This window comes from Mirounga leonina, unplaced genomic scaffold (assembly GCF_011800145.1).
Source record: "Mirounga leonina isolate KUSES-001 unplaced genomic scaffold, KU_Mleo_1.0 Mir_173, whole genome shotgun sequence".
Classification (NCBI taxonomy): Eukaryota; Metazoa; Chordata; class Mammalia; order Carnivora; family Phocidae; genus Mirounga; species Mirounga leonina.
The window spans coordinates 39177726-39192833 of NW_023270447.1; the positions used below are offsets into that span (position 1 = coordinate 39177726).

The 15108-nt window shown below is 43.8% G+C and overlaps 1 pseudogene; it reads left to right on the forward strand.

Moving 5' to 3' along the window:
• The first annotated feature begins 12768 nt into the window (after positions 1 to 12768).
• On the forward strand, positions 12769 to 13996 carry LOC118020206 (annotated as a pseudogene).
• The last annotated feature ends 1112 nt before the right edge of the window (positions 13997 to 15108 follow it).

Consider the following 15108-nt stretch of genomic DNA (forward strand, 5'->3'; position numbering starts at 1 on the left):
TTCTTTCTTTCTAGGAAAAGACAGGAGAGGCAGAGATAATCTCAAGCAGATTCCCCACCGAGCACAGAGCCCAAAGAAGAAGTGGGGCTCGATTTCATGATCCTGAGATCATGACCTAAGCCAAAATCAAGAGTCAAACACTTAACTGACTGAACCACCCAGGTGCCCCTCATCCAAAGTCTTTCCTATCTCTTTAATGCCCACCCAGGTGCTCCCCACCCAGCTCCTCAGAGTTTGTGTACTCCTTAGTCAGGTCCCCTGTCCAGCATTAGAGAGGGTTTTGGGTTTTTTTCATTTTTGTTTCCCTCCAACTAAATAGTTCTTTGGGAAGCAAAAGTGTATAGACATTTGAGATATGTTTGAATCTTGACTCCAACATTTAGTACTATATTTCATTGAATCTAAACCAATGAAAGACACAGCATTATTTTATAAACCACTAAAAACAGAAAAATACTGCCAATTAACTATAAGACAGGATCGAATGTAAAATGCATCCTGGCAGAGATCTGAGAATGTGAAAAGGTTATGTCAGAGAATTGGTGAAATATGGAGGGTATGTGGTCCTAGATGAGTGGCTAAACCTCTTTGAACTTCAGACTTTCCATTCGTGAAATAAAAACCATACTTTTTCATTCATTCAGCAAGTATTTATTGAATGCTTACGTGCTGCAGGAACGGGCTCTGGATAGCTTCAGCAACAGGAGATTTACTGGAAGGGTATTGGGAGCTCAGAGAATTAAAGAGAGGCTGGAGAAACGGGCATCAGAGCAACACTGAGGCTTAGGAAATGGGAACCATGGCGACGGTCTGCCACCAGGATGGGGTCTGGTCAGGACAGAGATGCTGGTAGTCAGTGCTTCCTCTTGGCCTGGGCAAACTCAGGAGCTGCTGATGGATGGAGCCTGCCCTCTGGTGTAGGGGGCCCAGTCAGCATCTGCCCCCTTTGTCCTCTTAAGTAGGAGACAAGCCCCTGAATTCACCATCCCATTGAAGCAACACACAACAGGAGAGAGATAATGCTCCCAAAGTCATCTGGGGCACAGTCAGAAGGCAAGGAAAGTGGATGGATGTTATATAGCAAAACAAAAGGCAAGAGAAAGATAATATCACAGAGAGTTTCTAATATGTGCCAGGCATGATACCCTCCAAACAGTCATGGTTTCTGTTTTCATAGGGTTACTATCCAGTAAAATAGACAAGAATTACAAAAAAAAAAAAAAAAAAAAAAAAAGGATACTTTCAATGGAGAAGAAAAGAGATTGCCTTGAAAGAGAATAGCTGAGGGGACATCCTGCTTGGCTAAGTCCTGTGGCCCATTCTCAGTCCTCATTTTACATGAACTGTCAAAGCTTTGATATAGTTGATCAATCCCTCTTTATGAAACACTTTTTTCACTAGGCTTCGAGAGATCGTGTCCCCATGGTTTTCCTCCTCCTTCACTAGCTGTTCCTTCACCTTTGCTGGATGCTTCATCTCCCCAGCCCCCAACCCTTGCATGCTAGTGGGCCCCAGGGCTTAGCCTTCAGACCCCTACTCTGTCTATGCCCACTCCTTTGGTAAGTCCATCCAATCTCACCGTTGTAAATAATGTCTGTGCACTAAAGACTGATGAATATGTTTCTCCAATCAGAACCTCCACACTGAATGCCAGACTCATGTATCCAACTCATGTCTCCTTATCTCCACTGAGATGTCCCATCAGAGGTTCAAACTGATCATGTTTAAATTGAATTCCTTGTCTTCCCCCTGCCAAGCCTGCCCCCTAGTCTTCTCTGTTGTAGGCAATGGCAGCACCATCCTCCCACAAACCTTGGTGTCACTTTTGACTCTGGTCTTTCTCTCACATCCTATAGCTAATTCATTGGCAAACTCTGCTGGCCCCAGATCCGACCACTTCTCTTACTTCCACCACCACCACCCTGGTCCAAGCCTGGACTCAGGTAACAGCCCCTAATAGGTCAGCCTGTTTCTGTCCTTGCCCCCACTACATTCTGATCTCAATACAAGGCCTTGAGTAATCTTTTAAAAATCTAAATGGGGGGCGCCTGGGTGGCTCAGATGGTTAAGAGTCTGCCTTCGGCTCAGGTCATAATCTCTGGGTCCTGGGATCGAGCCCCACATCGGGCTCCCAGCTGGCTCAGCTAGGAGTCTACTTCTCCCTCTCCCTCTCCCCCTGCTTGTGTGCTCTCTCTGTCTCTCTCTGTCTCTCTCTCAAAATGAATAAATAAAATCTTAAAAAAAAAATCTAGATCGGATTCTGCACCCCTCCTCAAACTCTTGGGATAGCCACCAAGTGCTCGCAGTCTTCCTTCTAACTCTTCAGACCTTATCTCCTGGCTCCCTCTTGTTCATCCACTCTATGCGAGCAGGGTTTCTGCCTACAGGTGCTCTTTGTACCAGGGCTCTTGTCTCCTTCCAGAATGTTCTTTCCCCTGGGTTTCCACGTGGCTTACTCCCTCACCTTTTCGAGTCTTTACCAAAATGTTATTTTCTCTATTAGGCACTCTCACTACCATACTTAAAATTGCACCACCCCCAAACACACACACACACACACACACGCACAACACACACAATACACACTCCTTTCCCCAATTCCCCATTTTATTTTCTCCACACCACTTGTTACTCCCTGGTATATTATCTGTTTTCTCTCTGGGTGTGTTCCCGACGAGAATGTAAACTGCATGAGGCCAGCACTTTCAGGCACTGCTTACGACACTGTCTGGCACATGGATGCTCTTAGTACATGGTTGTTGAATGGACCAAGTTGTCTAATCTTTCGGCATATCGCTTGAAGAAAATAGAAGAAATAACCCTGCCTGCAATAGAAGATTCACATAAGAAGCCAGTGAAATACTGTGCCTTCTAAACTAAGCTGCACATGTACAAGTAGGAGAACCTGTATTCCACGTGGCCACGTCTCGACACTCTGCCCATTTCGCGATCTTTCACACGGACTGAAAAAAATGAAAATTCATTTTGCTACCTGCAATACACCCTAAAGACAAGCTAAAAAAAGGCTTTCCCTTCCCTCCATAACAAAGTGTATTTCCTATCCCCTTCTCACCACATTCATTGCCCCTGCAGAAGCACCCCCATGAAATAAAAAGAAGCTGAAAACACCTCTAAAGCAGCATTACTGTATAATAATAGTAATAATTGGTCGCCTTTCTGAAAATATGTTTTTAAAGCACCCAAATATTTTAGGCTTTTCTAAAGGAAAATGAAGCACCTGGTGGGCTGAGCTAGTAGGGAAGGAGGAAGATGAATACAATGGGGGGAGCTGGCTGACCTCTGCTGTAGAAATATTCCCTGTGGCTGACCCAGAGGCCGACTTGCATCAAGCTGACTTCTTCCCAGGACAGATCTGAGCTGCATTCCAATTGCATCATCTCCCAAACAAAATGAGCACTTGGACCTCTCCCACCTGGCAGGCTGGGAATATATAATTATAAGTCTACAGATAGCAATTGTACATGTTTCAGTAGATTAGGAAAGGCAACTAAACAGAGAGTAATTGAATCAATGTGGTTTGTTAGGAAGGGGCCGATTTTCCAGCATTTGTGTTCCTTTTAAGAGCTTCCTCCCTCTCCATCTTCATGGTTTGCCTGTCAAATCAGACAAGTCAATTGCAGAAGGACTCTGTCTTTCTGTAAATGCAATTGGAAGGAAAAAATTATCAAAGAGGAGCACCTGCCATGAGGCATAGCTTCAGGGGACTTGGAAGGGAGCTTGCCATCTTGCTGTCACTCTTACGAGGTTATGCCTGAAAGGCTGCCCGTGACCAAGGCTAGAAAAGCGTAGGGTCTTGAGGGAGGGAGAGTGGGAATAGAGTCATTGTGAGGATAATATGATCATAAGAGCCACCATGAATTAAGTGCTTGCTTTCTACCAGGACTGTTAGTTACCTCATAGGTAGGCATTATCCAATTTCATATTTGTGCTAACCCCATGAGCTTGGTGCGAATATGCTCACCATTCTACGAGTGAAGAAAGAGGCTCAAAGAGGTTATGTGAGTCTTCCAATGTTACTCATGTGCTAAGAGTGCTAAAAGCACTTTGGGTTAAGGGGCTTTTCATGATATGAAGCACCTAGTCCCAGGTAGTGCACGCCCACAAACACAAGCCTTGTCTCCTTGTAAAAGGTCGCAGAAGGATCTTGCTCATAAAGCTGCGTCCGCCTGTCCACGTTTCCTAGAAGAACTCAGCAGACTGGGCTGTACTTGTACTGATTTGACTAGACTCTGGCTGGGTGCCCCCAAAAATCTACCTTGATGTAGCAGAGAAGGCAGGGGGCCTAGATCTGGGCTTTTATAAAGAAATATTGCCATCTGGTGGACACCTGCCCACACTTCTTCAAAACTGAAAATTCTCAGAAGCAAGGGAAAGAGTGATATCTTCTGAACTTGAGTTGTTCTCTTGTAGCTTCAACCCTTTTGGCCCCAGTTGTGGGACCTTCATATGTACCAAACCATTAAATAGGCTTATTCTTTTGGTACACTCACATCAGTGTTCAGAACTGATGTTCATCTAAAAATAACATGACCACTATCCACTGCCTACCACTCATAGAAATCAAGTCCTTATATTTTCACCATCATGCTAAAGGCATTTCCATCAGCCCAGTTGTTTAATCAAGCAATCTGGGGATTCTTTTTGACACCTTCTTCTTCCTCACCTGCCCATCCCCCGTCCCAACATACAGTCCCTTACCAATGTCTTGTCAAACTTATCTCAAAAATATACTTCAAAGCTCTCCACCAGTTTCTCCATTCCTTTGGTAACAATGCTGGTTCAAACCACCATCTCTTGCTTGGACTTATACAGTAGCTTCTTAACTGATTTCCTTGCTTCTTATCTGGGTCCTGCCTGTATTGTGAAACTCATTTCACATCACTCTCCCACTACTGCTCTGCATTTCCCTAGCCTTCTTTTGGATTTATATAACATCTCAAGCTCTTTTCCACCTCAGGACCTTCACACATGCTGTTCTCATTGGCCAAGTTGCTCTTGGCCCTATAGCACTTGAATATTACCTATTCGTTTTTCAGGTATGAATTGGAAATACTTGACTCTCAGTGTAAATTATCTCCATTTTTCTTTATTATGACATCTTTTTAATTTTTTCTTTTAGGGAACATTACTTTTTGTAATTATACATTGTATACACTTGTAATTATACATACATACATGTATTTGTTTTTTAAAAAGGTTTTCCAATTCTTCACCTACCTTAGGATTGTGAGTTCCATGAAGGAAAGAGCCATATCTGTTTAGCTAATCTTTGTATCCTTGGTGCCTAACGCAGAGTTATATGCATAGGTTATTTTTTTTTTTAATTGAAAGCTTACTCTTATGACCACTATTACTGCCATTGTTAATAATAATACTACCCCATTTTATTTTAGTGTGTGGTTTATTAAAAGTGCTGTTGTTTGGGGCACCTGGGTGGCTCAGTCAGTTAAGCATCTGATTCTTGGTTTCAGCTCAGGTCATGATCTCAGGGTCGTGAGATCGAGCCCTGTGTGGGGCTCTGTGATGGGCATGGAGCCTGCTTACCATTCTTTCTCTCCCTCCCTCTGCCGCTTCCCCCCCCCCCCCCCCACCCTGGTCCTCTCTGAAAAAAAAAAAGTGCTGTTGTCATTTCACCAAACAGGATATATACAGATGGCGCTATGACTGAATGTTTGTTTTCCCTCCAAAGTCACATGTTAAATTCTAATGCCTAATGTGATGGTATTAGGAGGTGGGCACTTTAGTTGAGGCCTGAGGGTAGAGCCTCTTGATGGAATTAGTGTCCTTAGGAAGGAGGAAAGGTAGCCCTTTCTTTCAGTCATGTGAGGATACTAAGAGAAGATGACCATCTATAAACCAGGAAGATGTTCTTGGGTCCTCATCCAGAACCCAACCATGCTGACTCACAGCGTCCAGAACTGTGAGGAAGTGAATGTTGGTTGTTTAAGTTACCCAATGTATGGTTTTCTGCAATAGCAGCCCGGACTCAGACAAATGGCAAATAAACACATGAAAAGATGTTCAACATTATTAGGTGTTAATAATCTCTTTACCTGAAGAAATATCTTTTCTACTGTGTTGTCCTTTGCAGTTATACCAAACTGCATGTCTTTGTCACAGCCACTCCTGCCCAACGGAGTGCCTACTTCCTACTTTATGCATAACCAAAGGGTCCACTGAAGCATTTTACAGACAAGAGCAGTACTTTCCCACCAATAAACCTCCTAGTATAATGTTTTCAAATGAGGTTCCCAATCCACTGGTGAGTCAAGAAACCCACTGAGTGGGCTGCAACTGACATTGATTTAAAAGATGAACTAGAAAAAAACAACCACAAGAGATGTTTGCAATATTGGCATTTTTATCTCCATGAAACAAACATTCAGAAAGGTACCCCTGTTTCCTTCTCCCTACTTCTCTCCCTCAACCCACAAAAAAAGACAACACTTCTGCTCAGCTTCCAAGAGAGAGAGCATTCCTACACGCACTTGGGGCCCCTCTGTAGGCCCCCTCACAGTTGGCCCAAGGAAGAAGCCAGCAGGTGCTAGCTAGTCCAAGAAGCTGGAGCCTGACTCACATCCCCATTCAGAAGGAGCTAAAAATGGCGCTCGCTGTGAGCATCGTCTTCTACTTCATTCAGCCTCGTGCAGCGGCAGTCACACCCTGGGCACAGGTGTTCCCTGAGGGGAGGCCTAGCAATCCTTGTGCTCTTTGTCCAGATTTTTGGTCTGCAACGTGAGGGTGAGGCGGGCCAGCCCTTTTCTCCTGCACAGTGAGTTAGGTGAATGGATTAGAACCTACTATGCAGGTCTTGCTGTTCTAGACTCAGCCAGTCTAGAGGTAGTAGAAACCCCATGTTGGCTTCCAGGCCCAACCTTCCAGCACAGCTAACCAGACATCTTTTCTATTCCATCAAATACATCTGGTTCTGTGTTTTTGGATTGGCTATTGATCCTTAGATATTTAGTTCCCTTGGCAGGGAGCCTTGGAGGTTTGAGGCACCAAAACTCCACTTCAAACTACCTACAAGAAATACCCAAGACCTTGATAATATGTAAACCATGAAATGAGTATGAAATATGTAAATTTCATGAATATTTAAAAACTTAACTTATTTGCTGTAAGACTTTAGGCAAGTTTTTAATCTTAGTCTTGCATATTTTTTTAAAGATTTTATTTATTTATTTGAGAGATGCAGCAAGAGAGGGAACACAAGCAGGGGGAGTGGGAGAGGGAGAAGCAGGCTTCCCGTTGAGCAGGGAGCCTGATGTGGGGCTCGATCCCAGGACGCCGGGATCAATGACCTGAGCCAAAGACAGATGCTTAACAGCTGAGCTACCCAGGCGCCCCTTAGTCTTGCATTTTTAATATAAGGTGGTAGGACTTGATATCTCATCCAGAGTGGAGATGATAATGCCCACCTCATAGGGTGGTAGTAGAGATTTCAAAAGATAATGCATAGAAAGAACAGTGTCTTACACACAGTAAGAGCTTAATAAATGTTAGCTACTAGTTTTCCTATTATTTCTTTCCAGCTAAAAAAAAAAAAAAACTATTTCACTATATCATAGTACATAGGTGAAATGACTGGGAATTTAGTCCAAAATACTCTCATCATGAATATCAAAGCAAGAAAAATGTGAAGGTCACTAGTAAAAATAAAAGAAGAGAAAAATACGATTCAGGGAAGAAGAAAGTTAAATAAGACATGTTCTAAGGGCGAAGAGAAAGAGAAATATTGAATTTTATGTAGCTTCTCTGGGATCTCATTCTAAAGTCAAGCAACACAGCCTCACAGAGATGTGACTATCAGACAATCAGAACCCGATACCACCACCATCCAGGCTGGCGCCATTTTTACCTGTCAAGCAAGCAACTTAGTGCCCGTAAGGAGGATTAGTGACACCTGGTTAAACGTAGTTAATTGAACACAGAATTAGCTCTATTCCTTCCCCAAATCCCACTAAAATAACATTGGATGAAAAACAACACAGTGTAAGTCACAAGAACAAGGAAAATAAGAGAGAAGACTAACGCGGGCAAGAAATAGTACATGAACAAGCAAGGCAGCTGACAGCAGAAGAAAGCAAACTGAAATCCAGATGTCTGCAAAGGGTAGGGGGAACACTAATATAGAGTCAGCTGGTTCAGTCCACCAAAACCAAGAAAGGCTCGGTAATTGGAGGCACCAAGTATTTTTGACGATAGGGGTGTGAAGTGGGGCTCAAAATAGGATTGGTTGAAAGTTTTTATAAGACCTCCACATCCCTGCCACTTCCTTTTGCAGCCAGCCAGCCAGCCAGCCAGCCAGCCACTTTTCCTCGTTCAGGCAGAAGACTGGAGATGTATTCTATTAGAATGTAAGCTCTATGAGGGCAGGGATTTTCACCTATTTTGATTGCTGGTGGGTTTGATTGCAAGCACCTAGAACTATGCCTGGCACAAAGTGCTGAGGGGATACCAGGTAAATGTTGAATGAATAAATGATTGGAAATCCAGAGAGTATGGACACGAGCCACAGATGAGTACAAGGTACTCAAAAGGAAAGATAAAGTAAAAATCTAGATTTAAAAAGCAAAACAAAACAACAACAAAAAAAAACATGATGAGCTCTGCAGGCCCCTAGAATGTTGACAGCCAGGCTTAACCCTCCCCCACCCCCAAAGAGTATCTGAGCTCCTTTCTGTGTATCTGAATAGTCCAAGAGAAGAGACCTACAGAAACCAACAGAGATCTGCAGTCAAAGACCAAATGTCTGCTGCATCACCACCACCACCACTCAGTAAGCCCTGCACACACACACAGAAGTTCTAATCAGAACTAGCTAAGGATAAGTAGGCTTTTGAGGAAAGCTAACATGAAAAACACAGATAAAAACAAGGAACTAGACATTTTTAAAAAGAAAAACAAAAAAGAAACTCAAAAGAGACAAGCAAGACAATAAAAAAAAAGTCTCCAAAAAGGAAATAATACTTTCCCAGAGATGAAAAGATATTGCATCCATATAACCAGAACACTTATTATTAAAAAATAAAGTGTGTATGTGGTGGATGGGGAGAGAGATGTGGCATTCAGAGAATAAAAGAGGTTTTTCTTTTTTTAATGCCAAGAAGACAAAGACAACTATCAGTAACAATATCATCAGAATGTATATCTCTTAGGGGAAAAACTTACAAAGGTGTTGCACTTTGGGGGGATGTATTTAATTAATTAATAACATTTAATTTGAAAATTTCACAAGTATTATTCATAAAGAAAGTATACAGTACCATTAATATAACACTGAAATGCACCTACACAAAATAACAATATTTATTTTATTTATTTAATTTATTTATTTAGTAGGCTCCATGCCCAGCATGGAGCCCAATGTGGGGCTTGAACTCACAATCCCAAGATCAAGACCTGAGCTGAGATCAAGAGTCAGACTCTTAACCGATTGAGCCACCAGGTGCCCCAACAATACATATTTTATAAGGACACACACAAATAAGAGATACACATCAGAATTAGAATCTTTGTTGATGAATAGGAAGGGAATGGGAGTAAGGAAGGGAACAGGGTAAAAAAAAACGGAGGTATGAATGAAAAATCTATCAATCAAATAAAAGAAGGCCCATGCACAGATTAATAATAAGGGTAAGTCATTGAGGAAAGTCATTAGAAATACGATTAGCTGAAGCTTCTGCACCAGAGTTAAAAAACGGAGTGTCCCTAGATTATTCACAATTCTTTTGGTTAGAAATAACAGAAACGCAACTTGTGCAAGCATAAACAAACAAACCAAAAACAACAGACTGGCTTACTGAAAAATCCAGGGGTAGTCGGCTTCAGGAAGAGTTGGATCCAGACTCAAATGATGTCTACAACCCTCAGCTCCACTATCCCAAAACTTAGCAGCTTAAAATAACAATTTGATTTTGTTCATGTGTGTTAGGAATTCAGGAAAGCCTCAACTGGACAGTTCATTTCTAATTCACTTGGTGTCAGGTGATGTCTGGCCAGAGCCAGAACTTTCTCTTCTACAACAGTTTCTTCATTCATGTCTGGTGCCTTGGTGCTCTGTGTCCCCACTCCTACACACACACACACACACACACACACTCACACTCTCACATACACACTACGCATTGTAGCTTAGTTTTTACTCAACTGCTATTTCTGTAAGCTACTTTCATGGTAAATAACCTGGCACCTCTAAAGTTCCTTATTTCTGTCATCTCTTCAGTAATTCAGTCTGTTAGCATATATGGATGGAGTATGGGGAAATATTCATGACCTTGCAATTATTGTTCAGGGGCCATAGTTTAATCTCTAAAAGAGGCTAACAGGCTTCATGAGAGTGGAACCAAAAATATAAATCTTGGCTGAGAGCAGATCATGTTCTTCTGAAATTGGAGGGCCTGTAGGCAAAGTTCAGTGCATTATAAAATTATGATGCATTATACAAATGTGGGGGCTTATTAATAATTATGGACTGACCACTGTGTCTGCATGGGAAAACTCTTTTCTTTTCAATGTCAGCATACTATAAAAGTTGTTCTCTTATAATGAAGCCATAGAATATTTGGGAGTTTTATTTCTTGTTTGTTTTGGCAGAGGAATGGAGCATAGTCCGAAATTCCATCTAGGAAGAGTAATCTGGACTCATGTAAGGGGAATTGGGAGAGAAACTCGATCTATGATCTCTAAATACTTTTTATTGTCTACTTGAATGAGTGAAAGCAGGGGCAGAGGGAGAGGGAGAATCAGGCACCCCGCGGAGCAGGGAGCCCCACTCGGAACTTGATCCCAGGACCCTGGGATCATGACCTGAGCTCAAGGCAGACGTTTAACCAACTGAGCCACCCAGGTGCCCTCAAGTGAAGTTTTTAAGAAAATAACTCACTTGCCAAGTTCGTCATTAGGATACTTACTAATTTAAGGATGTTAATAAAGATAAGCTTTCTCTTTTAAGTAGGAGGAGTAAGCATGCTATTATGGGGCAGGAGTGCTGAACATTGGTCCCAGTGTTACCAGCCTAAGAAAAGAGGTCAGGGTGGCAACCGGACTGTGAAACATAATTAATACTTGTAAAGGGCTTAGGGCCAATCAGATTAAGAGGCAGGGTCAAAGGCAAGATTCATTATTACTGCCAGGTTCCTGAATTCCAAGCCGATTCAAAAAATGTGACCTAATCTACCAAAAGCTTTGGCAGATTTACAGAGTAGCTTGACTGAAGTTGCCAGCATTGTACCCCACAATGTCCTCAAATTGCAAATGAATAGAATTTGGCATATGTCCATCTAGCCCCAGAATAACAGCCTCTGCTCTCAACAAAACTTGTTTAATTTCCTTGCTTGGCATTCAGAACCTCCCATGATCCGGTCCCGGTTAGCTTTCATTCATTCCTTCAACATTTCTTGAGCCCTGTTATGTGATGCTATAGGAGCTGAGGATGTAACAGTAAACCAAACAGACATGCCTTCAGGGAGCTTACAGCCTGCTGAGGGAGATAGACCATATGAAAAAGGAAACGTACAAAACAGTGTTAGATAATGATTAAGTGGAAAGAAGATTAAGGCATGGTTTAGAGTGACAGGGGAGACAGCTGCTTACAGTCAGGATGGGGTAAAGGAACTGGTTTATCTTCCCACCTGAAACAACCCAAACACAGACAAAATATCTGAAACAACAGTTTGCAAAACACTGTACTTCAGGTGACAAGAGGACAGTGATCCCTGAGATATTTAAAAAAAAAAAAAAATGAGGGAAGAAAGTCTCCCAGTGTCCTGTCTTGAGGAAATTTCTAGGCACAGCAGAGAGCAGGGAATTAAGGAAGAGTCTGGTGGGCCCCCTGAGTTGAGAAGGTGGGGGTGGGAGCTCAGGGAGGTCAAGGCAGCTAGGACTCACAGGACAGAGCACCAGAAAGAGAGCTGAACAGAAAGAGAACCTAGAGACCAGCAGAAAGTCCCCTTGACGATGATGATGCATATGATGGGAATAATGAGTAATGGGGAACGCATGCAGATGAAGCAACCACCCAGGGCCAGGGAAAGAACCATCTGTAAGAATTAGAGGTAACAGTGCCAGATGCTCACACAGGGCCAGGAATGGTGCCTCTTCCTACCAGCCAGACTGGGAAACCTCAAGCCTTATGGAGCGTTGGGTAGACATTAAGGTCTTGCTTCAGTAGGGGAAAAATTAGCTCTAGAGTGATAACTGCTCTAATCTTGTTGGATAAATCTTAAAAGCAAGACCTAAAAGGATAAATCTGTTTCCAAGTAACTTAACTATATTCCAGAACAAAACTCAAGGCTATTTATAGGAATACAAAAATATCTAGCACAATCCATCAGAGGCCTCTGGAAGTAGATCCATGCCCAAATCGGTAGTGGAACCATTCAAGACGTCCAACCTTCCTAGTAACCCAGGAAATAGGGAAATAACAAAAGACACCAGGGATGGGTTTAAAACATGAGAGGAATGTGATCAGAACACTCTTTAAATGAATGCATCTTTATTATATTCAAAATTTTAATGTGGCATGTAATTCTCAGGGTAGTCTTAAGACAAAAATAGTCCATATTTCTATTTTTAGAAATACTGAGATAATAGAATAATACCAGTAATAATGCCAGGATCCTGGCATTATTGTTGGTATTATTCTCTCAATACTTCTAGAGCAATACTGAAACACTAAAAAAAAGAAAAAAGTGGGTCAATGGAACGAGTTGTTGTTAGGCAGTCTAGAAGAACCAGTCGGGGAGGGAGGAAGGTGGCAAGATGGTGTTGGAAAGCACTATGATTTGCGTGGACAACAATGAGTACATACAGAATGGGGACTTCTTACCCACCCGGCTGCAGGCTCAACATAGTCTGTCGTCACTCTAAGACCCGCAGCAACCCTGAAAACAATGTGGGCCTCATCACACTGGCCAATGGCTGTGAAGTGCTGACCACACTCACCCCTGACACCGGCCGCATTCTTTCCAAGCTCCACACTGTCCAACCCAGGGGCAAGATCACCTTCTGCCCTGGCATCCGTGTGGCCCATCTGGCCCTGACGCACCGACAGGGCAAGAATCACAAGACGCGCATCATTGCCTTTGTGGGAAGCCCCATGGAGGACAACGAGAAGGATCTGGTGAAACTGGCTAAACGTCTCAAGAAGGAAAAGGTAAATGTTGACATTATCAATTTTGGGGAAGAGGAGGTGAACACAGAAAAGCTGACAGCCTTTGTAAACACACTGAGTGGCAAAGATGGAACTGGTTCCCATCTGGTGACAGTGCCCCCTGGGCCCAGCTTGGCCGACGCCCTCATCAGTTCTCCGATTCTGGCTGGTGAAGGCGGTGCCATGCTAGGTTTTGGTGCCAGTGACTTTGAATTCAGAGTGGATCCCAGTGCTGATCCTGAGCTGGCCCTGGCCCTCCATGTCTCTATGGAAGAGCAGTGGCAGTGGCAGGAGGAGGAGGCCCGGCGGGCAGCTGCAGCCTCCGCGGTTGAGGTGGGGATCACTACAGCTGGGGCTGAAGGCTCAGACAATGCTCCGCTGAAGATGACCATCAGCCAGCAGGAGTTTGGCCGCACAGGGCTCCCTGACCTAAGCAGTATGACGGAGGAGGAGCAGATTGCCTAGGCCATGCAGGTGTCCCTGCAGGGTGCAGACTTTGGCCAGGCAGAATCAGCTGACATCAATGCCAGTTCCGCCATGGACACATCTGAGCCCGCCGAGGAGGAGGAGGATTATGATGTGACGCAGGACCCCGAGTTCCTTCAGAGTGTCCTGGAGAACCTTCCAGGCGTGGATCCCGACAATGAAGCTATTCGAAATGCCATGGGGTCCCTGGCCTCGCAGGCCAACAGGGATGGCAAGAAGGACAAGAAGGAGGAGGACAAGAAATGAGACTGGGCGCAGGGGTGGCTGAGGTGCTCAGGAGGCTGCATAGCATGGGCGGGATGTAGGGTTAGATCCGTTATCTGTAACCTGGACAACCCGAATAAAGCTTGGCAACTTTTGTTTTTTAAAAAAAAAAAGAAAAAAAGAAAAAAGTTATTTTAATCGCATTTTCTGAGATTCCCCTGCATCCCGAAAACCATTTTAGATATTCTGAGAACCATGCAGTGTAAATTGGAGTCACAGAGGTTGCAAGCTTGGTATTTTCCAGTCTCACCAGAATCTAAAGCTAAATGAAATTAACAGGTCTGTTATCAGGTGCCAGAGAAAAATACTTCCATTCCCATCACAACTTAGCTCCCAGGTCCACAGAGTTGACTGCGTCTGAGTCAAAACCCAGTGGTGTAGGCTATAGATGGATGGACAATCTAATCATCGTCTACCAGGCTGCTTCCCTTTCAGACTCTGCAGGGGCCTTCTATTTTCTTCAGGGAAGGTCTGGGGTGAGTGGTTGGCAAAGAGAAGACTTCTGTTGCACAATTTAATTACTTAGCATCTAAGGACATTCCACATGAGAGCCAACATCCAGCTCTTCTGGCCGAGTTCTAGAAATGAGCAAGGGCCTGGCATTGCTCAGACTGCCATTACTTCCTCTCGCTCCCGTGGTTTCTGTAAGTGAGAGCAGGGATGCTGGGTACCACTGAACGTGGAGGAGAAAGCTCGCAAACCTCCTCTGTGAGCCTGGAGGCTGGATGGATTGTGTGGGATGGGAGGCTTTCAGGAAAACTGGAGGAGAGTGTGACAGAAGAATGAGGGAAGAGAGGGAATTTGCCCCATTCAATTCCCAGCTTTCCCCTGCCCGCCCGGGAGCCTCACACCCTCCTCTCCTCCACAGCTCTGCTGGCTGTTTTTCCTCCGGGTCTGGTTGATTCATTGGGACCTCACTCCTCCTCCCCAAGAATAATTTATTTCGTCCAGGACTTCCTCAATCATTCTGTCTTGGAGATACCCATGCCAGAAGGAAAGAAGAACCTCAGTCCTCCTCTCTCCGCTGGAATAGCATTTGAGGGCAAAATGGAGAAGAGGGTGTGACCTTATTTCACTGAGAAAATGAGAAGGAAATGGAAGAGCTGGAGGGGGAGGAGAACAGGAGGAGCAGGTAGAGAAAAGGGGGAGTCGGAAAAGAATAAGGGAAGAAGGGGAGGAGG